The 27,737-nt window shown below is 43.5% G+C and overlaps 1 protein-coding gene across 10 annotated transcripts in view; it reads right to left on the bottom strand.

Annotated features, from left to right (window-relative positions):
* The window catches only part of Tnr (tenascin R), a 408,001-nt gene that overhangs the window by 235,898 nt on the left and 144,366 nt on the right, over nt 1-27,737 (bottom strand). For 2 of the 10 annotated variants that reach the window (XM_030252975.1, XM_006496743.3), the window contains exon 1: nt 4,937-8,019. The exons of the other annotated variants lie outside the window; for them this stretch is intronic. The gene's annotated coding sequence lies outside the window, so the exon portion shown is untranslated. Of the gene's footprint in view, nt 1-4,936; nt 8,020-27,737 lie in introns of those variants that run through there. 10 annotated transcript variants of the gene reach the window in all.

Below are 27,737 nucleotides of genomic sequence, written 5' to 3'. Positions count from 1 at the left end.
TCTCATCCATTCCCTGGCTAGTTGCCGCCCATGTGTCTGTTTTTTCCCCTCAGCTCTCCATCTGCATGCCTGCTCTCTCTTTCCTCTGACACTAACATTGTCTCCATATTTGGCTTCTATTGATCTCAATCTAGTAGAGACTGGCTAGAAGGCAGGAGAATTCAGTGGACTTACATAAAACCAGAATTATGACATGTCATCCAAGGCCATAGGCTGTGGGTCCTTTCCTAGTTTGAGAACAATTATTTTTGAGGATTCTGCCATGAGGAGTTCTAGATCTTGAGAAAATCATCAGATTTTTCTTTTTTCCCTTTTTTTTTAAGTAAGAATAAACAGGACCGCCCCACCAAGCTGCAATTTTGTTTCTAAGGGTCCCATGTATAAAAGAACAGTCTAGATGACATTGGTCCTTTCTGAAGCTCTCAACTTTCCAGTCCCCTCCTAAGTTCTCCACCCCATCACCCCTGGGGGTGATATTGTTGAGTGGGTTGAGTAAGTCCACAAATGATTTCAGGCAAACCAGTTAAGAATGAAGACAGCAGACTGACCTTTAAGAGATTAGAGTATTAAAGAGTTTTTGGAAAACAGAGCTGAGTAATAAGGACACCACTGTGAGCACAATACACTACCCCAGAGTCTGTTTCTCACCGGCATCCAACTCTGGGAAGTTCTCTCCCAGGAACCATAGTGCGAGGGTGTGAGGGGAGAGTGAGTATCAGGAATAAAGAACACTCACATATTGCTGCCATAATATTTTTGGAGTGAAGTGTAAGGAAATTTTTCAAACCCCTCAAAACACAGATCGACTTTGACCCAGCCTTTCTGTTTAGGACTCTCAGAAAATGTATCAGATGCCCAGTGAAGTGCTGAAAATGAAAGTTACTCAAGTGCTTAATCCTAAGAGTGTGGTTATATACATTTTGGTATATGAATCAATGAGATAGCATGAAGCTACTACAAAGTGAACTGTTTGTTGACCTGCTCATAATATATTATTCATGAGATATTGTGGGTTGGGGATGGAAGGCAGGAAGGATGTGAATGTAAATTAGACTCACACCTGGCCCTCAAAAGCTTGTCTTTTTATAGGAGACAGACAACACATAGAATCTTGAAAAGGCTTTTAAAGAAGAGAAGACAATTAGACCATGATCAGTTATTTTGTTTTGTTTCCACAAAAATCCTTGTTGTTTTATACAAGTTCCAAATTACTCAGCCTCAAGCAGAGCAGGAAGAGAATAAAGGGGACTACATTAGGTTAGGAACATATCCCTGGATAATCAAGGGTTCATTATGGACTCTTAGTACATCAAAATCCAATTAATTCATTAGCTGTGCACTTGCGTTTTCGTTCTTTCCCCCCTGGCTGTCAGCCTTTCCCCTATGCTGTGGTTTTATTAGAAACCCCAATATGGGGTGAGCAAGCGAGATAAAAAGGAGATAAAATTCAAATGAGTTGATTTTTTTTTCTGCTACTTGTTAACAACGATGGAGTGGAGTGGTGGTGAAGGCCTGGAGTCTTGTGTGTGTGTGTGTGTGTGTGTGTGTGTGTGTGTGTGTGTGTGTGTGTGTGTGTGAGTATGTGTGTGTGTGTTTCCTAGAACCCTGGGTGAACAGGAGAATACATCTAACATATGACCAGCATAACAATGACAGCCACTGCATAGATATCCAATGACTCAACCTACTTCTACCCTAGGAGGCACAAGCCTCCTGGTCATCCGATCCCTTCCCTATATTTCCTGGAATTTCAAGTCACTAAGGATTCAGGCAGAAAGAGGTTGTCATGGTTTAAGTGTGGTCTGAGTATGTTCCTTATAAGTCAGTGTGGTGAAGTTTGGGCCCCAGTAGAGCAGTGCTAGGTCCTTCTGGGTGGTAGGAGCCAGGAAGTGTAGTTGGATGGTGGGCCTTAGGATAGCTTTGTGCAGGTGTTGAGTCAGTCTGCTCCTGAATTCCTATCATCTTCTGTGCCATCATGTGATCTCTCCTACATGTGGCTCTTTCTTTTCTGTCTCTCTGTCATGCTGTGACATAGTTAACAGAGCCCTTCAAAGAGCCAAAACGGATAAGGTCGGCCCAATCTTTGACTCCAGCCAGCTTCCAAAATAGTATACACACCTTTGATAAGTAGTAATCCCTCAGATATTTTATTATAACAACAGAAAATGAACTATTATAAGGATTCGCCTCTTCTTACTTTTTACTCGCAAGGTCTCTTCAGAATCCTGAGGTGAAGATAAGGGTCCCCAGGAGTGGCCTGGATTAGGCAGCAGGTGGATGGGGTGTGCTAATGCTTCCAGAGCCCACCCTCAGCCAACAGCATAGCTGTGGCTCATGCCTTTCCTCTGGCATCTCTTTATTCTCCTGAATATCATATATCTACATGTTTTTGTTCTCAAGGAGAAATCAGCTCTGATAACCTTGGTCCCCAAACTGTTATTTTTCAAACTATTCTTTTGGGGCTACAAAGAGAAAGCATCGAATCCTGTTTTCAGCTACTGCCCTGCTGAAATGCAGCGTCTGTTTGCCATCAGTCCCAACGGTCTTATATTCTTTTCTACAAAAACCATTGCTTAAGTTTTTATTTTCTGTCCTGTTCCCCATAGCTAAGCTCACATTGTTTTACGATCTCTCAAGATCTTTAAGATGCCTGCAGACATTAGCCTCTTATTACTCTTCATGGTCAAGCAATAGCATGAACAATTTAAGATCTCAGAGCTCCCGGAATCATCTGTGTATGTAATTATGTTTAATTATGTTTGGAACAATATTTAAATGTAAATTCCCTTTAAAAGAGAGAGAAGAGAGGGGGAGAGAGACTTGAATGTGTGGACTACAAATTGTGCTGGTTAATTTTTGCTTGTCAGTTTGACTAGATTAATAAATGCCTAGGCTAGATAGTAATGAAACACACCTGAGGGAAGCCTGTATCTTTCCAGAGAGGATTAACTGAGTGGGACAGACTTGCCTGAGTGTGGGCAGCTCCTTGCCTATATTTCCAGACTGAATAAAAGAGGGGAAAGGACTTTTAAAAGAAGCCAATCAAATTCTGACATTTCTCTTTCTCTTACTCCAGATCTGCAGAGGTAGGAGAAAGCAGTTTCACATTCCTGTCGCCATGGAACCACATGGCATCATGCCTTCCCTACCATGATGGGCTGGATTCCCTCAAACTTTGAGCCAAAGCACTTTTTTTTTTCTCCCTTCAAGAGGGTATCCAACATCACACATGTCCACCGAGCCATCTACTAGTGTGTAACCAGTAGTGATGACGTTGCAGATGGGTGTGCTAGAATGTTGACAAAGAGGTCTTCTCTGGATATAAACAGTCTTTAGAGGTTCTTCTCTCACAGAGAACTAAGCCCTTTCAAGGATTCCCCATCACTGACTTACAGGAGAGTCTAGGGCCACTTTGCTGAGAAACTGGGCCATGTAGCCAATTCGAGAAAACCTCAGAGGCACAGTAAGAAGCCAACATTGGCTGAAACATCCATTGAATTAATTTGGCCTCTCAAGGACAACTAGAGATGAGACTTGGATAAATTAGGTATTCTTGGAGGCTGGAAATAAGACTCAGTGGTTAAGAGCACTAGCTGCTCTTCCAGAGAATCCACATGGCAGCTCACAACCATTTGTAACTCCAGTGCCAGGACATACAGTGCCCTCTTCTGGCCTTCTTTGGCACCAGGCACATGTGGGGTGTATAGACATATAGGCAGTCAAAACACCTATATACATAAAATAATAACTAAAATAATTAAAGAGCTTTTATGTCTAGGGAGTGAAAGATGGTCCAATGAAAGAGGAGGAGAGAGAGGGAGTCAAGGCTCCCACATCTGAGCCACTGTGTGGTGCAGAGAAGCCTCTGCCTCTCCTGGGATTCATCAACCTCAACTATGTAATTATAACAAGACTGGGGATTCCTAAGGCCCTTCACAGCTGATCACTCTCGAAATCTCGGATGCTTCTTGTAAGTGAAGAGACATGCATAGTCTCTCCGGCTTTGTTCTAGTCTCACAATTCCTATAGTGTACAAACAGAAAGTCATGGGAATGAGTAGCCCAAGAAAATAATGATTAAGATGTAATTTGGCCATTTCTTATTTCAATTATTCCTGTCACCCATATGACTCACAAACAGAGGTTTATATAACTTACCACACATACTTACAGTAACATAAACTTGCTTGCCAAAACCAAAAACCAACCAACCAACCAACCATAAAACCTTCTCAGGTTTCCCTCCACACACCTTTTTTTTTAATTAGGTATTTTCTTTATTTACATTTCAAATGTTATCCCAAAAAGTCCTCTATATCCTCCCCCACCCACCCCTGCCCTTCTCCCCTAGCCACTCACTCCCACTTCTTGGCCCTGGCATTCCTCTGTACTGGGGCATATAAAGTCAAAATATCACTGTTTTCAGACGATATGATAGTATATATAACTGACCCTAAAAATTCCACCAGAGAATTCCTAAACCTGATAAACACCTTCAGCACAGTATCTGGATATAAAATTAACTCAAACAAATCAGTGGCCTTTCTCTACACAAAGGATAAACAGGATGAGAAAGAAATTAGGGAAACAACACCCTTCACAATAGTCACAAATAATATAAAATACCTTGGTGTGACTCTAAGGAAGTGAAAGATCTGTATGACAAGAACTTCAAGTCTCTGAAGAAAGAAATTGAAGAAGATCTCAGAAGATGGAAAGATCTCCCATGCTCATGGATTGGCAGCATTAATATAGTCAAAATGGCTATTCTGCCGGAAGCAATCTACAGATTCAATGCAATCCCCATCAAAATTCTAACTCAATTCTTCACTGAGTTAGAAAGGGCAATTTGCAAATTCATCTGGAATAACAAAAATCCTTCTCAGGTTTCTTGCATGACTTTACTGAAGGCGAAGCAGCACCTACAGTTCACATACCTTCTCATGGCCAGGATCCTGGGATCTCAGAGCAAAGTGTCCCCTGGAGTGCAGCTGTGGACAGACATCCCCACAGGGACTGCTTGGCAGGCTCCTCTTCATGTACTATTGCCCCCGTTTAGTAAATATTTATTTCGCTGTCTGAAATATGATGATGATGAATCACAGCAGTTTTCTCTTTAAACAAACTAGCCTGACCTCTGGGCTTTCCTTTTCTTGCTAGCAGCTAGATCCTACCTGTTTCATGTAATTGTTTAAAGAGCTTTGGGTCCACGGAACAGGCTTGGTGAGCATGCTCAGCAATCAATATCTTCTCTTAATAGCTTCATCCCTCCCCACGGAGACATTCCTTCCCACTTCAAGCATTTACATTCAGGTTTGAAATGGTCCCTGTCTCTCTCTCCATCCATCAGTCTCCGTGGTATCCTTTATCTCTGCCTGTTTGTGACATTGAAAGTGCTCTTGCTTCCCATCACCCCTCAGCTTTCCCTGCGCTATCTAAGCATCAGGAGCTGGTTTTCTATGTACCCAGCCATCTGCCTTCCATCCAGGCCTGGATCAATTGTTGGAAGCCTGGTAAGTCACTATGGGTCCTTTGACAAATCCTGCTGTGCTTCACAAAGCAGAGAGTAGCACTGGGCACCGGAGTTCACAGAAACACTCTTCTTAGTGACTTGAGAGTCGGGAAGGGAAGGAAGCAAAGGGTTTTGTTTTGATTTTGGGTTTTTTTTAGATGCCATGGAAGGAGAATAACTTCATTTTATTCTGCAGGATTCACTGAGAAGAAGGGGTGTGCCTTTGTTTTCATTCTGAGGTTTCAGCAAACGTTCCCTGTAATGCCTTCCTCAACTTTGCTCAGACCATTCCACTAGCTTATGTCTTTTGTTTTGTATTTTCTTTCTTTCTCCTTATTGTTGTATAGGATTTTTCCCTTAGGTTTTTTTCTACTTCCTGGCCATAGACTGCTAAGGAAAAAAAAAAACTCCTTTTCTGGCCAGAAAGGAAAAGAAACATAGTAATAAACTCTGGGATAGGAGAGGGCTGATCAAGCTCACCACCACCTAAACTCTCTTCAGATGAAAGCAAACAACATTCACACGGCCAGCCCTGTGTGGACATTTCTTCTGCTCTCTTACTTAATTAGAAGCAAAGTGTGTTGAATACGTGAGATGAAGGTTTCTATAGACATGTTGGCGAGAGTTCCTCCCAACTAAGCCTCTTGCTTGCCCATGTTCCAGCCCACCCAGCAGATGGATGTCCCAAGCACAGACTCTGTCCATGAAGGAGCTAAAGAATCAATTCTTAGAGATTCACTATGGCCTGCTGCTGTGCCTAGCTGACAGCAGACAAGCTGTCTGACCTAATCTTTGCTTCCAAGAAACCTGCACTGTGATTAGAGAAACAAGATAGAGACAGATGGTAACCCAGAAAACTAATAGAAAGTTATATGTCACTTGGTGGGGAAATTCGTGGCTTGTGCAATTCTATTTTGACCAGAACTCATAGAATTGTCAGCAAAAGATAAAACGCTTGCGCGTGATATCTGGATGTCATTGCAATCAATGGTATACCACAACAGAATTCCGTTTATTCATTCATCCAACAAGTACTTATCAAACATTTACTCCAAGGATATTTTACCCTTACAATGATTTTTACAGTTTGCAAAACACATCTACAAACCCTGACTATTTGATTCTTACTGAGTAGGCAGTTCAGCCATAGATGAATCAGAGGCTCAAATAAAGAGTAGATGACTTTCCTGCTTTGGGCTTACCAACAAAGTCCAGGACAGAAGGCTACAACTTCTGTTAGTCACTTCTATGCCCACCACACTTAGCAGAGGCAATGTGCACAGCTTGGAGTCGCTGTGTTGAGCCTGTGGCATGCGTTATGACTCTGGCCTTATGCATCATACGAACCCCCCTGTCTTACATAGTTACAGATACAAAGGGAAATCTGTGGATTTTATCCAGATTTTCACACTTACTTTCCTACCCCCATAAACTCTGCTCTTTTTTTTTTCATTTTTTAATCCATTTGTGTGTGAAAGAGCAAACTCCTGCCTTGTGATCTTTGTGAGCCTCTCCGGAGGGCCGGGATGAACTTTACAAACTTACCCCAATTCCAGACTGAGAGTTGTGGACATTTGCACTACTTTCCTATTCTTGTCGTGCCTTAAAATCCTGATTACAATTGTGACTGAGGGCAAGAGAGGTAAGTGTAAAGGCAGGGCTGGGGTTTGTAGGGGAAGGAGTAGCTTCGTCAGGGGAAGAGGAGAGATGTGTAGAGTACTGTAGGGATGGATTCCATTACTTTGCACCATTGCCTACCACACTCTAGAGAATTGGAATACTGATTCTGATTCTAAAAGTATCTGTCCCCCCTAGGCTACGTATCTGAACACTTTGAACACTTGGTCGCCAGCTGGCGATACTGTTAGGTGAGATTGTGAAATCTCTGGAAGGGGGAGACTAGTTAGAAGAAGTTTCTCACTAGGAGACAGTCCTTGAGGTCTACAGCTCAGCTCCGCTTCCAAGCATCTCTGTGCTTTCTGTTTTGCCAAGATATGAGGAGGTTAAAATTCTAGCTGCAGAGTCCCACATCGTGGTATTAACAACTAATGTGCTTTCCCTACCACGATGTCATGTGTCCCCTTAACACACGAGCTAAGACAAATCTGTCTTCCTTTCATTTACTCTGATCTGGTTTTCTGTCTGGTAAAAGTAACCAATACAGAAAATTGATACCAAGCCAGGGAGGGGAGGTTTATTATGATAAACATGATCACATGGCTCATAGGTCTTTGACTTTTTGTTGCTAGAGTACCTATGGAGTGCCATGAGCAGAGCTGCCTAAGCTATTCTAGAAAGGATTCAGAGGCTAAGGATGCTGATAGAAATATGGACAGTGAAGGCTGAGGCCATAAGCTTTCATATGAGAACAAGGTCTCCACCAGGAATTGGGCTAGCTAAAATGGCCACATAACATACCTTTTGATAGTTTCCTGGTATCGTTAGGAAGGTATACCAGAGAATATCTGCCTTTGATGTAACTCCAATCTGTCAATCATAATAAATATCATCATTTATAGATGACTTTGCATTTATTTTCAAGTGTAAAAAATTGAATATTATAGAAAACTTAAAAAGCACAGAAAGTAATAAATTAGAAAATACATATATTATATGTGCTTATAGACTATATAATACATGAAATATGTATATGTGTATCTCAGTATTTGCAGTTAATTATTTTATTGCTTTGGCGTATTCTCTTCCAGCATGTTTGTTTCACATCTACCTTTATATTAAGTTATATTATGTTATTATGTAAATTCTTATGTACTCTAGAATACATACATTTATAGTTATATTTATGTATCCCACTCTACTTCTATATGATCTCAATCCAAATAATTTTGCCTTACCTAACCTCACTCTCTATGATTTATAGTTTCCCAAGTGACCTTTCCTTTTGCCCAGGGAAACATACCTTAAGATAAGAAATCTTAATTTTAATAGCTTAAGTTTAACTGTTGACTGTAAAAAATACTCCAAAGTTCCTCCTGGAGCCAAATGCATTTGTATATCATTTTGGATGGTCTTGTTCATAACATTCAGTGGTATTAATTGACCCTTTGGGTAACAGGCTTAGGCAGAGCTTAGTTTAGAGCTGTAGTTTCACACTCTCTATAATTGCAGACAGTAAACATTTCCAACTCCTGGTGGTTTTCCACCCACTTCCTCTATGACTTTACACAAGGGGTAGGAAGTATGTGTCCTCTGGAATCTGCCCTCTCCTTTGTGCCAGGAAAACACTCTACCCTCGCCAAAGTCAGAGCCCACCTTATCTTCAGCATCCTATCATCTTGGTGGCTAGGCATGGAGAGGCCACTGAGGCAGCCACGTGGGAGAGCACACTAGAGGTAATTAATAGAGATCCTTGCTGCTGTTTTCTGGAGGGAGAAAGCCTCTCCAAGCAAAGTAAGATGGAAAGAAGGAAATGGAGAATGGCTTGTCACACCCACCCACCCTGACAGCATGACAGGTAAGTTAGCAAATGCTACACTGTAAGGAATTGCAAGCTATTTTCTGCAAAGTGGGCAAAGACTCGGGGATTAACGGCTGTACAGTGTGATAGATGTTGCTAAAGAAAGCCATAAATTACCAGCCATAAACCTGGCAAAGCTTATCCGATTGCATGATTCAGTCGGAGGACCTGGCAAATTCCCAGAGCTGTGGAGTAAGGGCGGGGTTGGATGCAGGGGCTGGCAGTGCATATCTCTGGCCTGAGGGCACAGATGGTGAACTTGGCAGACATCCAGCTTTGGAGGCAACAATGCTACTGGGCAGACTTCGCCTTCTCTGAAGTGCAGTCCTCAGTTAGAATTGCTAGGAAAGCCCAACTAAGCCGTGGACATAACCTGGCAGACCGCAGTCTTTTTCCGTCTTCCGTAGCTGTGGGGCATCTAGCCAAAGGGACCTTCCCTAGACACGAATCCCAAGAGCAAACTTCTGTTTTCAGAGATGCAAAATTAAGTGCAATATATTGAAGTGTGATCAAGGGAAATCAGAAACAAACAAAACAAAACCTCAAAGCAGACTCCTGGCTGTTAATGCCCATTAGCAACCAGGCCCTAGGCCTGTCCTCATATTCTCCAAACCTTCCCCTTTCTCCCCAGCTTTTCCTGTCTGCATTTCTTATCTGCCACTATGGTTTGTAGGAAAAGGTTGGGATAATAAAAGTAGAGAAATAAGAAAAGAGAGGTAAAAGAGAACCAAGCAGAAAGAGTTGAGTAGAGATGGATCACAGGGGGACAGAAGAGAACCATGTTTCCCAGACTCTTCCCCCACCCTAGTTCCCATGACCAGATAGTATATCTGGTTAACTAGCAGTGGGAGATAGGCACACACTACTCCAGAACTGTGTTCTGTTTTCCTACCTTCCATTTTTTTCTGCACACACACAATCACACACACACACACACACACACACACACACACACCTTCTATACACATACTTTTCAAAGAGTGTCTGTGTACTATGAGTAAATAGGTTTCATAGATGATGGAAGCCTCTTTGCTTCTCCTATGGTGTTGAAAGGATATACATAAATCCTATTAACCCTGTGTCTATGCAGAGCAGTAAAGGCAAGCTGGCTTCCTGCACAGATGATACTCTGTATAATAGGGAAACAGATAAGAGCTAACCAAACACATGAGGTGGACTCCATGTGAGGATGAAGGCTCAGAGGGAGAATGAGCACCTGCATGGGTATAAATTGGGTATCTATCTATCATGTGTCAAGTAGTGATACAATAGCAGAAAACATGGTTGTAGCAATTTACCGTGTATTAATAATTAATTAATTTAGTAATAAAGCACTTTGGAGAGGCTATTGGTGATACTAAGTATTTTGACTTTTCTGTCTCTGGGAAAACATGGTAGAACTATACTTTCTGACCAGTTGCTGCTTGTTGGACCCATGTGGCTTTGAGTGGAGGTGATCTTTGCCATTTTCAGGACACAACCAATGTGAGACCTTCCCAAGTGATTCAAGTTGGGTCTATAACTGATAAAAATAAGCAGAGGCGACTGGTTTGTGCCATGGATATGCATTGTGAAAAGAAAAAAAATAATTTATTATTTTAAGCCATGAAAGTTTGATGACATTTGTTATTAAATTATATCTTAGCTTTCTCCTGACAGCCTTTTTCCGAATCTGTGCTGTAGAAGGTTTTGTCCCCTAGAAGGTAGAACATCTACTCTGGGTGGATATGAACACATTGGGTACTGATCTCATCCTGGAATCTGCCATAGCCTGGCTGAGGAGATCAGTAATATACATCAGGAAGAGGCAAACCATCATTTTAAGTACACAGCTTCTCCATAAACATGTTGGTTGCGTGTAGAAGTGTATCAGTCAAGAGAGGTGGACCAGGGGTAAAAGATGAACAAAACTCAAAGGGAGGAGTATCAAAGGCTGGGTGGCAAGGCAAGACTGGAGGCTTTGGAGTGAGCTGAGTCTGAATGAGTTTATTGCTATATAGAATGTTCTTGGTGGGAGATAGACTGAGCCACAAAGCAAGGTGAAGAGTGCCCAATGTCCTTAGTGGGGAAGTCCACATAAATAGTGACCATCTCTGAAGCATCAGGAAGGCTGTGTAGGCAGGGCTTCTATGCCAAGAAGAGCCTGTAGACCCTGGCCATTTACAGAGAAGGTAGCAGAGTGGATGGGTGGGGCAAAGCAGGTGAGTTAGGCATGCCTGCTGCAAGAGGCTGCTATGGAAGCTCACTGGGGGAACTCTGTCTTCAGTGGCAGCCGTTTCTCCCCTCGTTCCCTGCAGAAGGTAATAACCTGTCACCAGAGCAAATAAAGTCTGATTTACATGAAATTTAATGCTAAGCATTTTCCTTTATTCCCTTGCGCCTCGGTGGCAGGCTGGCAGTACCAGCACAGCCGGGCCTGCTGTGTGCAGTGGTTGGATTTCACTGGATAGAAGTTTAACAAGAAATTACTTCCGTGTGGCGGGCTCTATTAGTCTGGGTAGGGAGCCTCTGTCAGCTCAGCAATATGCAACCTGTTTCATTTGAAAGAGGTACAAAGTCAGATGGTGAGGGTTTGGAAAGCTGGGAGGAGAGGGGAACGTATAGGGAGAAATGCTCTCAGTTTCAGGGTTCTGGTCCTTGCCACTCAGCTTCACGGTGACTGTTGGCTGGGCCTCAGAAAGCCGCATCTGCATCCTTATGGTTACTTCTGTCATTGCATCACACACAACTGAACGTGTTCTTGGAGGACCAACCATGGCTGTGCCAAACACAGTGGCTACAAAGACACAACGGAGGCAGAATGTATACTTCCCAAAATCAGCTCCTCACACAAAACAACTTCCCTCCTCCTCTTTCTCCTCCTCCTCTTCCTCCTCTTCCTCCTCTATCAACATTCCCAGTGCATCACCCCAAGCTAGGGAATATTTCATGAACATCCTTGTACCTTGTTAAAGTCCATTGATTTAAAATGTCTGCATTTCTCTTCGGTATTTTAACAGACCCAGCATAAATGCCACCATCTTCAGCAAGCCTTCTTCATCTCTCATACCAGGATAAGACCCCTCCCCCACCCCGTCCGTGCTCCCAGTCAGTGCTGGGATGTGTTCCTAACTCTTCACTGCCTTGTTCTATGTAAGTGACTGGGCTTTCTGCCTCTGTACTACACAAACCCCTTTAAGGCTTAGCATAAAACTGTAGTGATTAGGGAAGAAAGCAAGCCGCCCCCTGGGGGGTTTCAATTTATTCCTGTATACTATATGTATTATGATTAGGGGGCTCTGTTGCCATAATCTGTTAGGGAAGAAAGTCCATGCTCAGAGTTAAACATGTATTCCATACGGCAGGTGGGCCATGGGGGAGGGGCATGCACACTGGCCAACTCTTCCTGATAGGGGAAAACTCAGAAGGCTGCCTTCAGAGAACTCACTAGCTTCCCCCATATAGTGCTAGCTTTCCTTTCTTTATTGATTTTCTCTGTCCTTCTGATCCCTGTTTAGCTCACCAAGCTTGCTTGCTCGATTAATTAATTGATTGATTGTTGATTGACTTCTAATTGGCCTGATCCACTCGCTTCCATCTCATCCCATTTCCTTTCTGGAATCTCTTTGCTATCTAACACATTGAAAGGGAGTCTTGCCTTAGTTTCTTGCCCTAGTGTTGAGATGAAATACCCCAACAAAAGCAACACAGGGGAGAAAGGGCTTAGTCAGGCTCACAGGTAAGTGATACAGTCGTCATGGTCAGTGGTAGCCAAGGCTCCAGGAGCTTGAAGAAGCTGGTCATATCAAATGTGCAATCAGGAACACAGAGCAGCAAATGCACGCTGCTTGTTTTCTCTATTTTCTGAAGGCCTGCATCCCTTGTCAGTAAATACTCCTGACCATAATAGAAATGGATATTTCCACATCACTTAACACAAATAAGATAATCCACCCACATACACACCTGTATGTCCAATGGCCCATCTCCCAGGTAAGTCTAAATTCTGTCAAGTTAGCATTTAATACGAATCATCACTGGGGGCTGATCAATGATCTCTCCATGGTTTATTCTGGGCCATGGAATCTTGGGGTGCCATCCTTTGGCATGTACTAGGTGTCTTTTATCGCCATATGAAAGCTTGGTCAGCATGGCTGTGTGGAATGGCAACTGCCACGGAACTGGGGATGGGAGCTTGGGACAGCAGGGCTGGCACAGAGGCTGGTAGCCATGATTCAGGCCTTTCCCCTGCAGAGAGCCACACTGCCTCTATGACACATTCATGATAGGATCTCACGGTTTCAGAATCTGCGGCACTGACATTCCACACATCAGCTTTTCTTGCCCCATGCTTGATTATCAGCTGCAGCAGAGCTGCACCAGGAGGAAAACCTGCTGCCCCAGATGCTGTATTCCCAAGCCTATTAGGGATGAGTTTTACATTTTTTTCTGCAGGCAAAGATTATCAATGCCATTGCTCATGCAGATAACTAGGAGTGGGCTGTCAATATTGCACTTATTAACTGTGTGACCCTCAGCCAGTCACTTCACCTCCCTGAGCCTCTACCCCTCCTCGGTAACATGGGAGGAAATTGCCTAGAAATGTTGCAGCACACAGGAAATGAAGACCCAGCTCCGGGTCTTGTGTGAACAGGATACCCAAGGCATAGCAGCTCCTGCTATTCGTAGTAAATGGACTCAGATCTCCTGTCTATAGCAGCGGGTGTCTAGCTGAGCATGTCTTGCCCAAGGGAGTTGAACAGGGGTCACTGGTCAAATGCAGGAAATAGGAGGTAAGCATAAAGCAGGAAGGCTCCAAGTAGATCCAAGTACAAGCTAAGGACAGAGATGGAGAGGGAGGGCAGTTTAGCTGTATGGATAACTAGATAATTGCAAGATGAAAGGGCTGATAGAGAAGGTAAACAAGATTGATAAAGGAGATTTAAAAGGAAAGGGAAGTCAGCCACTGCAAGGAATATAAATAGATCACAGTAGCAACAGGATAGATGCTGTGGATGGAAAGGGCCCATAAAACAGAATAGACAGAAAATATAAACAGTGCAAATAGTGCAATGGAAAGAAGGTGAAAATGACAGGAGCAGAAAGATAAGCACATTACCCAGATAGATGCTCTGACCAGCAGGGAGGAAGGAGATGACTGCATCACAGCTGGACCACCAATGAGTGAGAGGGAGGCTCCAGGATTAGCCATGCCTCCTACTGCCTCTGGCTCTGGATGCTAAAGGGCACCAGGACATGGCTTAGTGAGGAGACCCCAAAGCCAAGCTAGAATGAGAACACATGGAAACCTGGTCTGAACTTTGCCACTTTTTTTCTGCACTTGTTACAGAGAGGCACCTGAATGAGAGCCAGTCAGGAGATGCCAGCCCCCGTGGCTGGCAGAGAGGGTGAACGGCTTCTGCAGTCTTTGATGCTGGAGCCAGGGCTAGGGTGGTCAACAGCCTTAGTGGAGTTGTGTTCTTTCTGGGCAGAAAATTCTCTCCTCTCCTGCCAAGAACTGAAGCTATCACCCCAGTCCCTTGCCCACAGTAGTGCTACCAAGTGTCAAGAAGTGCCTCTCATATGGGAGTGTTTGGAGAGAGGACAGGGGGGAGAAATGTAGTTATATCAGAATCTCGAAAATTAAATAATGTGCCTCTCCACCACCACTCAGTGTTTCATCCAGATAACTGTCTCAAGTGAGGAATATAACTATCATTCATGACAACTCGTTATAAACATTTGTTTAATCTGGGCCAAAAAATAAAGGGAGTAATCTTGTTTCCTGTTTTACCTCCCTCCCCTCCCCTCCCCTCCCCTCCCCTCCCCTCCCCCTCTGTATCCCTCCTTCCCTCCCTCTCTACCTCCCTCCTTCTTACCTTCTTGCAATTAAGATTCAATAATTGTGTAGCTAACATACAATACAAGGCATTTTATAAGGACTAGGGAGTGCTATAGGCAGTGGGGATGAGGAAGAGTCAAGGGAAGGGGGTAAAGTCTGCAGGGAGCTGGTGAGTGGGTGAGTTCCTTGGGTGGATAGGGAATGCAGTCTAGGCAAAAGAGAAGGCTTGGCCAAGAACACAATGCATTTAGGTAACTACAAGTTTCAAAAGTCCAGCAATGGGCAGACGGTGCAGGGAATTTGTATGGATAATGAGTGGTCAAAGTTGGGAGCTTGGACTTTGCTTGCCTCCGTGGTAACCCACAGAGAGTTCTGAGAAGCAGGATAAAGTTAGAATTCTGAATGATGGTTTGTAAAATGACCAGGAGGATGCAAGGCTGGAGACTGAGAGGCCAGGGTGGATTTCTAGAGCCATGAATCTAGAGAGGAGAAAAGTGTACCACTCCCAAATCCCTTATTTTCTACTGTCTTTCCTCTTTGGGAAATAACTCTGATTCTTATCTCTGGTAGGTTCTGCCTTTTATCCTTCCATTCATTTTCTTTCCCCCTCTTACTTCTCCTTCCAGGGTCAGCTACTGTTTTTTTTTCCTTTATTTTTAAATTGGGTTTTATTTCATTTACATTTCCAATGCTATCCCAAAAGTCCCCCACACGCTCCCCCACCCACTCCCCCACCCACCCACTCCTACTTCTTGGCCCTGTCGTTCCCCTGTACTGGGGCATATAAAGTTTGCACGACTAATGGGCCACTTTTTCCAGTGATTCATATGCAGCTAGAGACACAAGCTCCAGGGGGTTACTGGTTAGTTCATATTGTTGTTCCACCTATAGGCTTGCAGATCCCTTTAGCTTCTTGGGTACTTTCTCTAGCTCCTCCATTGGGAGCCCTGTGATCCATCCTATAGCTGACTGTGAGCATCCACTTCTGTCTTTGCTAGGCCCCGGCATAGCCTCACAAGAGACAGCTATATCTGGGTCCTTTCAGCAAAATCTTGCTAGTGTATGCAATGGTGTCAGCGTTTGGAAGCTGGTTATGGGATGGATCCCCAGATATGGCAGTCTCTAGATGGTCCATCCTTTCATCACAGCTCCAAACTTTGTCTCTGTAACTCCTTCCACTACTGTTTTTAAGGATGTTATTGGTCCCCATAGCAACCTAGACACACCAGAGAACCTTTTGCAAGATGCTAAAGCCCGAATGGCATAAAAGAGAGAATACAAAGTCAAAGAAGAGAACTCCACCCTCCAGACATTCTCTCATAGAGTGGACCCAGAACCCTCTCACACCGAGAAACTGATTTGGACAGGCAGATACTATGGGGGGAGAAAAAATGGAGAGGTGGTTCTGGTAGCTGATGCAAAATGCAGTTTGACATTCGTTTCTGAGGTGTGGTGAATTATTTTGACAAATTCAGTCTTGCCATGTCAGTCATATGTTTTGTGCTTTTCCAACCTAACCCCTCTGAGAAGATCGAAGGGTCAGACGAACAGGACCATGTTTGCTGTCTGCCCCATAGCACGTGACATGGTGGGATACACTGGGTAAGGGCTCAGAAAAGCCATAAATGAATATCATTAATGAATGAAGCTAGACAGTACACCTGGGGGTGTCTACTTGCATATGCAATGTGATTAACTTTTTACAGGAAACCCAGGGAAAGCTGTCATTCAAAGTAATGCCTTGGCTGATTCTCCCACTGCTCAATATATCCTTTGAACTTCTCCTGGAATTATCTTTAAAGCTAGTTAATGAGCCACACAAGAATAGCAGTCTTACCACATTATAATCGTGGCAGGCACATGGAGTCTGCTCTCTTCCTTCTGCAACTCTCAAACTAAGGAAGCTTGTGGGACTCTTTACCCACTTTCAAAGAATCTTCTTTGCAGGTTTCATTTTGTAGGCTCAAAATGTCCATAACATTTTACCTACTCTTATTTTCAATCAGAGAGGGAGAGGAGAGGGGGGTGGATTTTGTATTTGGGGGTCAAAACAAGGAGAGCTCATATTTTCCCGATCCCCCATCATCTTATAGCATGTGGATTTATTTAAATTCATAGTGCTGTCTTTCCATAGTGAGGATGGGGAGAGTCTGGGTAGTTTTATAAGAAGAACAAAGGGTTTCACATCCTCGGGAAGTCTTCTTTGAAAACAAACAGTGATCTGAAAGGTGCCCGGTTCTGAGTGATGGTAAGTCCTTCCAGGTTTCCAAATGGGAACCCTGCCAGGCCAGCCATCAAATCTGAAAGCTCAGAGGAGCAAGCATGACAGCTGCCTTTTAAAAACTCATAGAAACTCCCGCATGGTGTGAGGCAGGACCAAGCATAGCATAGGTCTTCAGTGCGACAGTGACATCCCCTAGCATACAGTCAGGGAGCCTGGTCCTCGATTTCTGTATGGCCAGGGTCTCCCTTCAGGGCAAGGGATGTCCGAGTGTGTGCTGTGGCTGCATGAGAAGAAGCCTCTTGAGTAAGCCCCAGAAGCTCAGACCCATCCAAACAGGAAGCTGATCCTCCCTTGGCATCTCGATGAAGTCTCTTGGCAGAGAAGCAGGTCCTAGCTCGTCAGAAATTCTATCTTTGGCAGCCATGAGCAGATGGATTGGGGTTTCCTGGGGTCAAGCATTTGCACTTGTCCAGCTCCTCCTCCAAAACAGATATTTATAGTTGAAAAACAATCTGTCGATTGGGAAGTGTAAGGAATCCTCTCCTCCAGGAGGGGGTAAAAAGAGAACCCGTGGTGGGTGTTCCGATGCTTACACAGAACAAGGCCTTCAGTTGTCTCCATGACAGAAGCTTTGACACCTTTAGGGCAAAGTTCCTTACTTCACTTGGGTTGTCATTTTGTAGATTGAAAAATGTAAATGATCGGATAAGATGATGTGATGTATCCTATCCATCCATCTACATCTATTCTCATGCTTGGATCAGAATTAGAGATCTGTTCATGTCCTAGACCATAGTAATACCAGACAACCCTACAGGGCAGGACTTATCCAAAGGGCTCATCAGCCAATTAAATTCACAAACTCTGGGAGGTATCAAAAGGACCCTCTTTCTTGCTTCAAAAGCAAAATTAGAACAATATTCTGAATATTATGTCATGGGTTTCCCTTTATATGCAGTTCCTTTTCACCCTACTTTTGATGTGGTGTCAGACACCTCTGAGGTTAGCTGAATGATGCTCTCTGCCCTCCTGTGATAAAGAAAAAAGGCCGCCACCAGTTGCTGGTGTCTTACTCTAGGCCATCTTAAACTTCAAAGTGAAAGCAGTTTCTACTCCCTGACCAGCCTCAAGTTTTCTGTTATAGGAGAAGAAACAACACAAGTCAGCAGGACAGGTGTGGATAGGCTGAGGGCCTGGGACAAAACCTCCTCTTCCTCCCAATCCCCAAGTTCCTTGGGGCTTGATTAGATTCCAAGGAATGACCATCCAGAGACTGCCCCACTTGGGGATCTGTCCCATATACAACCATCAAACCCAGACACTCTTGTGGATGCCAACAAGAGCTTGCTGACAAGAGCCTGATATAGCTGTCTCCTGAGAGGCTCTGCCAGTGCCTGACTAATACAGAAGTGGATACTCACAGTCATCCATTGGATGGAGCACAGGGTCCCCAATCAAGGAGCTAGAGAAAGGACCTAAGGAGCTGAAGGGGTTTGCAGCCCCATAGGAGGAACAACAATATGAACTAACCAGTACCCCCAGAGCTCCCAGGGACTAAACCACCAAGCAAAGAAAACACATGCTGGGACTCATGGCTCTAGCTGCATATGTAGCAGAGGATGTCCTAGTCGGTCATCAATGGGAGGAGAGGCCCTTGATCCTGTGAAGGTTCTATGCCCCAGTATAGGGGAATTCCAGGGCCAGGAAGCAGGAGTGGGTGGGTTGGTGAGCGGTGGGGGGGGGGGGGGGGTTGGAGGGGAAACCAGGAAAGCAGATAACATTTGAAATGTAAATAAAGAAAATATCTACTTTTAAAAAGTTCAAAAGCAAACAAACATAAAACAAAGCTAAAAGAAAAGTGCCTATACAAGTAGAACTCCACACTCCTAAGTCTGCGGCTCAGGAGCTGGCTGCCAAGCCTGACAGCCTGAGCTCTGTCTGTGGGGTCCAAACAATGCAGGACAAGAACTGACAGCACTCGACATGTCTCAAGAAAAGGAGGGATTTCTCCAAGTGACAGCCGTGGAACCTGAATGCACAGAGGTTTAGATTCCTTGCCTGACAAGCAAATGACAATACAGATCTTGAATCGATATTGGTGCTATGAATTAAAGTGTATCTTCCCATAAAGGCACAGAGAAGCCCTAACCCCAGCTCTTCAGAATACGACCTTACTTAGAAATAGAGTTCCAAGGATGCCATTAAGTGAGACAAGCAGGTGTATAGGTACCTTCATCCTATGTGACTGTCTTCCATAGAAGAAGGGACACAAATGTGCAGGCACAGAGGGAAGAACACAGGAAGCCAGGGAGAAGCCAGTCAGTGATATATTTATGAATATATATATATATATACATATATATATATTCTGTAGGATATATATATTCTGATATATATATGTATATATGTATATCATATACATATATATATCAGAAGTGATATATTTAAATTCTCAAATGTGCTAGAAATTGTGGCAAACACAGATGCTTGCTAAGGCCAGGAAGGCTTCTCCCTGGGCAGGGTTAGACCCTGTTCACAGGAAGGATACTCCCTCGGCAATGTTAGAGAGCATAACCCTGTTCACACCCCTGCTTTGCATTCTCAGTCTCTAGACCTGTGAGACAATAAAACTGCTGTTGTTTCAAACCAAAACACATTTTGGTTCTTTGTTACGGCAGGCTTAGAAAATTCCTGCTAACTCTGACTGCATGGTGTTTGAAAAATGTCAGCCACATAGAAGGTTCTGAAAAACTGAGGTCTACACTAAGAAATACGTGTTATTTTATGCTCATATCACATTGTAACTCTAGGTACAAGGTCTGAGGATCTTCTATTCACAGACAACCTTGACTACTGTCAATATTTTCAGTCTCACAATAATGAGAACAACAATGAAAAGAAGTTGTCAACATTATTACTAGTCTACAGCTCCATTTTTTAAAAATGGACTGGCTTAATTTATTTTTAGCCTTTGGGGCTTATAACTAATTAGTACAGCTGAATATATATTAACTGCAAATGAACATCGCTAAATCTCCTCACAGCTCTGAGAAGGGTGCCTTGGTACTTCCTGCACAGCCAACCACATGGAAGCAGCCTGAGCTGCAATGTGCCTGCGGGTTGTTATTTCATCACCTCCCTTTCTCTGCTTCCCACTCAGTGACATTGATATTAACAAAAGTGACCTCATAGGACCTGCACGTGTGCTCTGAGATCTTTATTCCCTCTTCACAAAACCTGAGAAGTGGGCACAGTTACTCCTTGCAGAAAAAGAAAATGTTCGAACCAATATCACAAGACAGGAGCCTAGGGACAGGAGGAGGGTAAGATAATTGTCCTCAAGTCCCATCAGTCATAAATATGGAATGGGATTTGAACTTAAGTTCTGAGACTTAAGCACTAAGCCTGGGAACTGTCATTTTCTGTAAAAGTGGCTCATGGAGAGGTTCTGGAGCAAGCCTCCAGGGTAGGGGACATATGTTTGCTGTGTGTCAAGAAAATTGAGATAGTAATATCTTGTTCATTTTCATAACAGCCTAACAAACTATACCATTCCCATCTTATGAATGAGGAGTTTGAAAACTAATGAAATAGCTCGAGAAAGGGCTCTCAGCCATTTCCTCAGACTGGGGATTTTAAAGGCACATCTTTCTGATTCCATGATGGTGGGAGTGGGGCTTACACAAAACAAAACAAACAAACAACACCCCTTCCCCCAAAAACCTCAGTATTCTCCTTTCTGCTTTGGCATCCTGTTTCTCCCTCTCCCCCTCCCCTCCCCCTCTCTCTCCCCCACTCCCCCTCTTGCCTTCTCCCTCTCTCCTCCCCCTCTCCCCCTCTCCTCCCCTTCACTCCCTCTCCCCCTCTCCCTCTCTCATGTTCCCCCTCCCTTTCTTACTATCCCTCTTTTCTGTCACTAACTGAGGTGGGTTTAGAACTGTTTCCTGGTCTTTTCTGTGTTTTAGAATAATGAGATGTTTGACTTCACACTGGGACAGACATTTGATGTTCCTCAGAGGTCCAGAATTTACATGACCTAAGTGTACAGCTCTGCAAAGACGGTAAGTTACCTGGCTGTTACAATCCTGCATAAACTTCCTAGAAAAAGTAATCAGTAATAAAGCAGTGTCCACCCAGCCCTGTGTGTCCTAGGATGTGGTAAGCATAGCATTGGGAGAATATGGAAGGGACAGTCACCCAAGGCAGAAGGGCTTTTCAAAATGGTCTCTGAAGGACAACTCATGACAGCCTAGAAGAGAGTTGAATATTGTGTGGGAGTCTATTTACAGTCATGGGGATCCCCATTTAGAGACACTGAATGCTCTATGTACACTGTCTTGCCCTTTCACTCTGTTTTGCTTTTGATCTTTCTGCCCCCCCCTTTTTTTTTTGCCTTGACATATTACCTCATCATTTGTTCCTGCCTGCTGCCTTCAGCATACAGGCAGCCCTGTGCATAACCCCACTTAGTGAATCTAATGTGGAAAAAGTGACTGTTTTGACTAAAGTAATCTAGCAGCATAGTGAGACTCACAGAGCCACAGGATGCTAGTCACGTCAGTTAAGGGCTGAGGGTCACCTACTTGGGATGGTCTTTAAATAATGGGATAAAGCTTGTGGCTGACACAATGTGAAACTCTTCTGCCATCACACCTGGCAAGGAGATCACAGTCCTCTGGATTGCGGTGGCGGGTATACAGCAGCCCCATCCTTACGCAGCAAATTTACTCTAAGTAATGAAACACACGCAGCATCGTCCCTTGGTATTCTACAGCTTTGTGGGAAGTAATATACAGCTCTTTATTTTCTCAAACATTTTATCCTGACATTTATTTTACAACCAAATATCAAAGACTTATTTCTCTACAAAGCCTGCATTACGTCGACATGATTTTTCCTTCAAGAAAATGTACCTATAAACAAATCATTGAATGAAAACAGAAAATGTTCCAGGTCCCCAATTCAGCTTAGAAGATTACCACAAAACCTCAGCTCACACAATCACAGGCTTAGAATGACTCACAGAAGGTAGATTCTGATTCTCGACATTCATTGAATTCAGAAATACAGAAGAGAATGATAGAAAGGGGGCTGTGATATAGGTCTCCTGTATGCTAAGAGATCACTCTGCCACTGCACTACACCTCCAGCTAGATCTGCTCGCCTGGCTAGATAGATGAGTGCCCTGGAGTAAATTACAACATCCTCTTAGCCAAAGTTCACTCCTTTGTAAAATGGAAAAGCCTATTTTCATTAACATAAAATACTGTCCACTAAAGAATATACTAATTGGTCAGAGGGTAGCAGTTCTGCATGGGACAGAACAGATCTTTCCTTCTTCTTCACGCACCTACTATTGGTCCCTGAGATAACTGCTAATAATATAAAGGCTCCCTAACACAGACTCTGAAATGCACAATTTTATAGACAACTCATTTCTACAAATGAATGGACTGGGTCTTCAGAGTAATAAAATTATTTAATAAAGTAACACAACCTATGTAAACAGAAATGGGCTCAAATCCAAGCTCCTCTTTTTCCTGGGCCTGGTGCCTTTCCCATCAGCCCCCAGTAAGGCTTTCCTGAAGAACAACTCTCAGCACAGTGCCAGGTCAGTTCTTGCCATTTACCTATAGTGATACAGATGTGTAAAAGTCCAAGAACACAATTCAACTAAGGTTGATGGCTTCCCCTAGGAGTGGCTGTTCTGTGTCTCTTAGCGTGGGGTAGTTCTGTTCCAAGAGCTACTTTCTAATTCAATGATATCAGTGGCCAAGTCTACAGCTATCAACTAGAGTTGGAGCAATGACTGGTGGCACTCTGCCACCAAAAAGCTGTTCCACACACGCCAATTTTGTCCCAAATCATAGATCCCTGACTTCCAGTTCCAGTTCACTGAGCAAAGCGAGCCAATGTGGGACATTGTTTTACTTTTCTTCGATTTCTCCCAACTTAAGAAAGAGTTTAGGCAGAGAAGGAAAAGGAGTGGGGAAAGATACATGAGCAGTTATAAAACTATACACAGAAACTCTGGGAAATAGAGTTGGAAAAGCTTTCCAACCATTCACCAAAGCTCTCTCTCACCCATTCATCTGGTGCTTACCTGACATTCTGGGCACCATTTCTGTATTGATTTTTGTGTGTGGTGTATGAAAGTATACATGATAATGTGTGTAGATCTGTGTAGATAGCTGAGTGTACATGACGGTTGTGTGTGCCCATGCATGCCTGTGGAGACCAGCAGTTGACCTCGAGTTTTCTCAGTCTCCACCTTATTTTTTGATACAGAGTCTCTCTCTGAACCTTTGATTCTGTAAAATTAACTGGCTTGCAAGCTCCTGGGATTCCCCATGCTTCTGGCCTCCCCAGAGATAAGAGAGCCTGACTTTTATACAGGCACTAGGGATCCAATCTCTGGCCCTCCTGCATGTACAGCAAGCATTTTTATGGACCAAGCTGTCTCCTTGGCCCTAGACACTCTTTGATAAACAAAAAATATTTTAAAAATATGCATAAAATACTATAAAATATCTAAAAAATAAAATTTCAAAAGATAAAATAATAAGAGATCCATATTTTTGGTGGTATTCAGATTTGAACCTAGGGCCTCATGCATTTAAGGCAAGCACTCTGCCAACTGAGCTACATCCTCAGGCCAGAAACTATGTTTCATATTTTTTTCCATTTTTATTTTGAACATCAGTATGACAATATGTCACAGTTTCCATCTTTACTTAAAATTTGAAGACTTTTATTAATAATATTCAAATTGTATGCTAAAATTTTGTAAAGACTGTAGATTTGAGGTGCTCTTACTGGGGACACACACGCACACACACAAGTTAACCAGAAGGGGCAACCATTGTGTTAATTTAATATCTACAGTAATCACTTTATTTTTGTATGAATATCAAATATCCAGTTGTGTAGCTTAAGTCTGAAAAGGGAAACAAAATGTTGATATTTTAGTCAAAATGGGTTTTATAATAATTTTTATTATTTTAAAGAAAACATTCAATATAGTACTACATAAATTATATATATATATATATATATATATATATATATATATACACACACACACAAATATAATTTCTCAGGGTGTTCTCAGTACAGTAGGAAACAGGCAAACAACTAATTGAAATGAAATTATTCCTGTAATAAAGCTATGCAAAGGACAGTGATGGCACAGAGAGGGAGGTTGAGATATACTGTTGACAAGGCAGAAAGCAAGTGTGTTCTAGGCTAAAGCAAAGGATGTTCAAGGCCAGAGGAAGTCATGGGCTGGGCGTAGGAGAACCCGCCGAGAGCCTGAGCTGTCATTCTGACTTTGGGGAGTACATAGTGAAAGCCAAGCAAGTGATGCCAGGTAATGAGCCTGGAGAAGTGGTCAGACGCCAGGGGCTGCAGATGCAGATACTTCGCATTTTACTGTGTGTCCTGCTCTAAGGACCCCCTGCCAAGCATTAGTCATAACCTATGCTTGTAGAAACTCTTCATATCTACAGAAGACAGAGCATTTCATACAGAAAAGGAGTAAAATCTGACACGGAGACAAAGCTTAAGAGGACAGCGAGTTCCGGGAAGATGAAGACAATCATTGTGGACTACTGAGGGGACGTCACGGTGAAGGCATCCTGTATGGCTGGCACTAAGGAAGTTAGTAAAGATCCAAGACTCTGTATCTTCCGGTCCCTCCGGACCTGCTGCACGCGTCACTGCACGCATCACCGTGACTAAATAGCCTCCATTCACTTCTCCTTATGAATGCAGCCGGGGAACCAGCTGAGGAGGACGCATCCTCGCGGGCCTAGCCTGGATAGCAGCCAGGCCTCTGTGTCCCTGGAACATAATCGCAGCTGACTTGCCTTGCCGGATGAGCACAGCAAAGAGTTATAAATAAAAGCTGCAACAAGCCCCTCCCAGGACTGCTGTGGGATTAATAAGCCCTAGAGACCTGGCACTTCAAACCCCGCAGAAACCGGCACTTCAACTGCTATTATGAGAAGGCTCCCAGCTACGGCTCCTTCAGCACATGCTGCTAGATAATCTTTCTCCAACTATTGCTGGAAGCCATCAATCACCCAGTGCCTGTCTCCTAACCCACAGCCTGAAATGGATTGTAGGGACGAAGCTACAAGAACAGTATGGGGTAGGATGTGAAGGGGGCAAAAGATGGCCAGATGGCTGAGGTCCTTTTGCAGGGTAGAGAGAAGCTAGCATATAGAGTCAAATGATGTGTGTTTGAACCTCAGTTTCTCCACTTACTGGTTCTGTGAATCCAGGAGGCTTGAGAAAGGATTATTGATACTCTCATTCTCCAACTGGGTACATGATAGAATGTGCTTCTCCGCCCCATTTTGGAGTCGGTTGTGACCATGTGACTTGCTTTGGCCACTTAATACGAAGAGATGAGAATTAGAAATAAGAGTTTCAAAAAACAAGTGCAATACTCACCTCCCCCATGCCCTGCTTCAGAAGCAGTGGGGCAAACATCTGTAAATTGTGACTTAGCCTGGGATTTAAAGTTACAAGGATTAAGCAGAGGCCTCTGTTAGACTGCTTCCAACGTGTTAAGAAACTCGTGTGGCTGGAAGGTTGTGAGATTTGCTCTGTGATCCTGAGTGGGGCAAGTTAAGACACATGATCTCCTCATTTCTTCATGCACCAACTCACACTGGCTAATTAGCACGTATTAGGTCCACAACTACTCAGTGAGTGCCAGCTCTGGCAATGATCATCATTATTATATTTATATACGGTTTCATCTTATGTCTTATCTCTAGTTTCTGAGTCTCTGTTCCACTTATTATCTGTGTTAGACTAAGCCCTATGCTACTCTCTAAGGATGGTTCCAGTCGAAGTTGTAAGTTGTAAGTTACAAACAGGAGTGACTGTTATACAGTGGTTTTGTGACACACACACATAGCCGTTCCTGTGCCTCAGTCCTAGGTGTTGGGCCTCTGACAACTGCCTGGAGTTGTACACCTCCCCCATGTCATGCCCCAGAAATGAGAACTGTATTCTCATGCCATTTCCAATGTTTCCAGTGATAACCTTCATAATAACTCAAGTTTACAACTGGTTGTCACATAGCTGAGGTTTAGGCCTCTGTCCCCGTACTGGGCCCTTACTTTCTGGTCTTGTGTCCCTGGTGGAAACTGCCTACCTATAGAGGTAGGCACTGCTCATGCTCTGGGCACTCTGTGACTGTGGCATCTCTGTTTTGTCTCCTCCAGCAGTTTTCATTGAAAGCTGATGCTGTCTTTCACCTGATATCTTTTCCAGAGTATGTGAAAGAACTAAGACATGTTCATGCTCGCATCACTTGGCATGCAATAGATGCTCAGAAAACACTGGGTATACCATGAATGATGTCATAGACTCACTGACCCTTAGTGTCAAAAATGATATTAAGTCCTGTCTTTTTTGGAGCAAAAGAAAAAAAAATACCCTGAAGTCTTGAGTCACATAATCTCTTTAAATATAGAGCCAGTAACCAGGGTACTGGCTAGCTCTGAACTTCCACCCTAGCCCAGCTCAAAGAAGACAAAGAGAAAATTCATTTTCATGCCAGAGTAACGAAAAAAAATCCTCCTAAGGTAATCCACTGAGAAGATTCTGCATAAAGTCTTTTCCTTTTTAAAAAGGAAAACCATAAACTGAAAAGAAGACAGTATGACAAGGGAGGAAATAGTTTTCTCTTGTTTATGCTTGATTATGTCAATGTATTAAATTATACCAGGGAAAATATTCTTGGGTAAACACAGCAGTAGGTAAAAAAGAACATGCACCCAATTTTCTTCTTTTCTCTAAGAGGTACAAGGAACAAAAAGAGCCTGTCTGCATCTGTAGCGAGTTATCTGGTGCTGGGCTGCGCAGGGCCTCTGTCTTCATCAGCCTGCAGAGGTGCTCCTGTCCGCATCTGTTCAGGTGCTTGGTTAGTTGCTTAGCTCCCCTGAGTTCACTCTCCATCTCTTCCATGAGCAGCCAGCACGTCCTTGCATGGATTCACAGCTCTTTCTTGCTCTGCTGGAGCAGGGTAGGGCTTCCCTTTTTTTCTGGCACCAGTTCCCCATATCCTCCCCATATAACCAGACTCTACAAATATCTTGCTTTCTGCCCTGCACCCAGTAACTGCTCGGGCTCACGAAGGCTACCTCCTCTGATATCTACACGCAGTCTGCAGGCATGAACATGAACCTAATGGCGTAGTTCTCAGATAAACATACAGACGCATCTCCAACCTCCTCATTCACATTCACAACGCCATCTAAAGCACGGCCCGCACTGAGTCAGTTAGTAGAGAAACAGAAAAGTCAATGAGAGTGTAGACTACTCCAAGACAATTCAAGCCAACAGTTTACACTACTGCAGGCAGCAACAAAGTAGAGGCTTCTCTTGTATGTAGTTGTTTGAGAGTCACCAAGTAGCTTTGGCAAATAATATCTTCCAAAAAAAAATGTCTAGAGAGGGTTCTGGGAAGATGTTTCAATTAACTAAGCACTCTTGTCATACAAGCATGAGGACCTGAATTTGAAGACCCAGCACCCACATAAAAAGCTGGTTGTTGGTGGCATATATCTATAACCCCCAGTGCTGAGGGAATGGAGACAAGAGAATCCCCAAAGCCCACTGGCCAGGAAGGCTAGTCGAATTAACAGCTTCCAGGTATGATGAGAAACCCTGCCTTAAACAGAAGG

This window comes from Mus musculus, chromosome 1, assembly GCF_000001635.26.
Source record: "Mus musculus strain C57BL/6J chromosome 1, GRCm38.p6 C57BL/6J".
NCBI lineage: Eukaryota > Metazoa > Chordata > Mammalia > Rodentia > Muridae > Mus > Mus musculus.
This window is presented reverse-complemented; position numbering and strand designations above follow the sequence as displayed.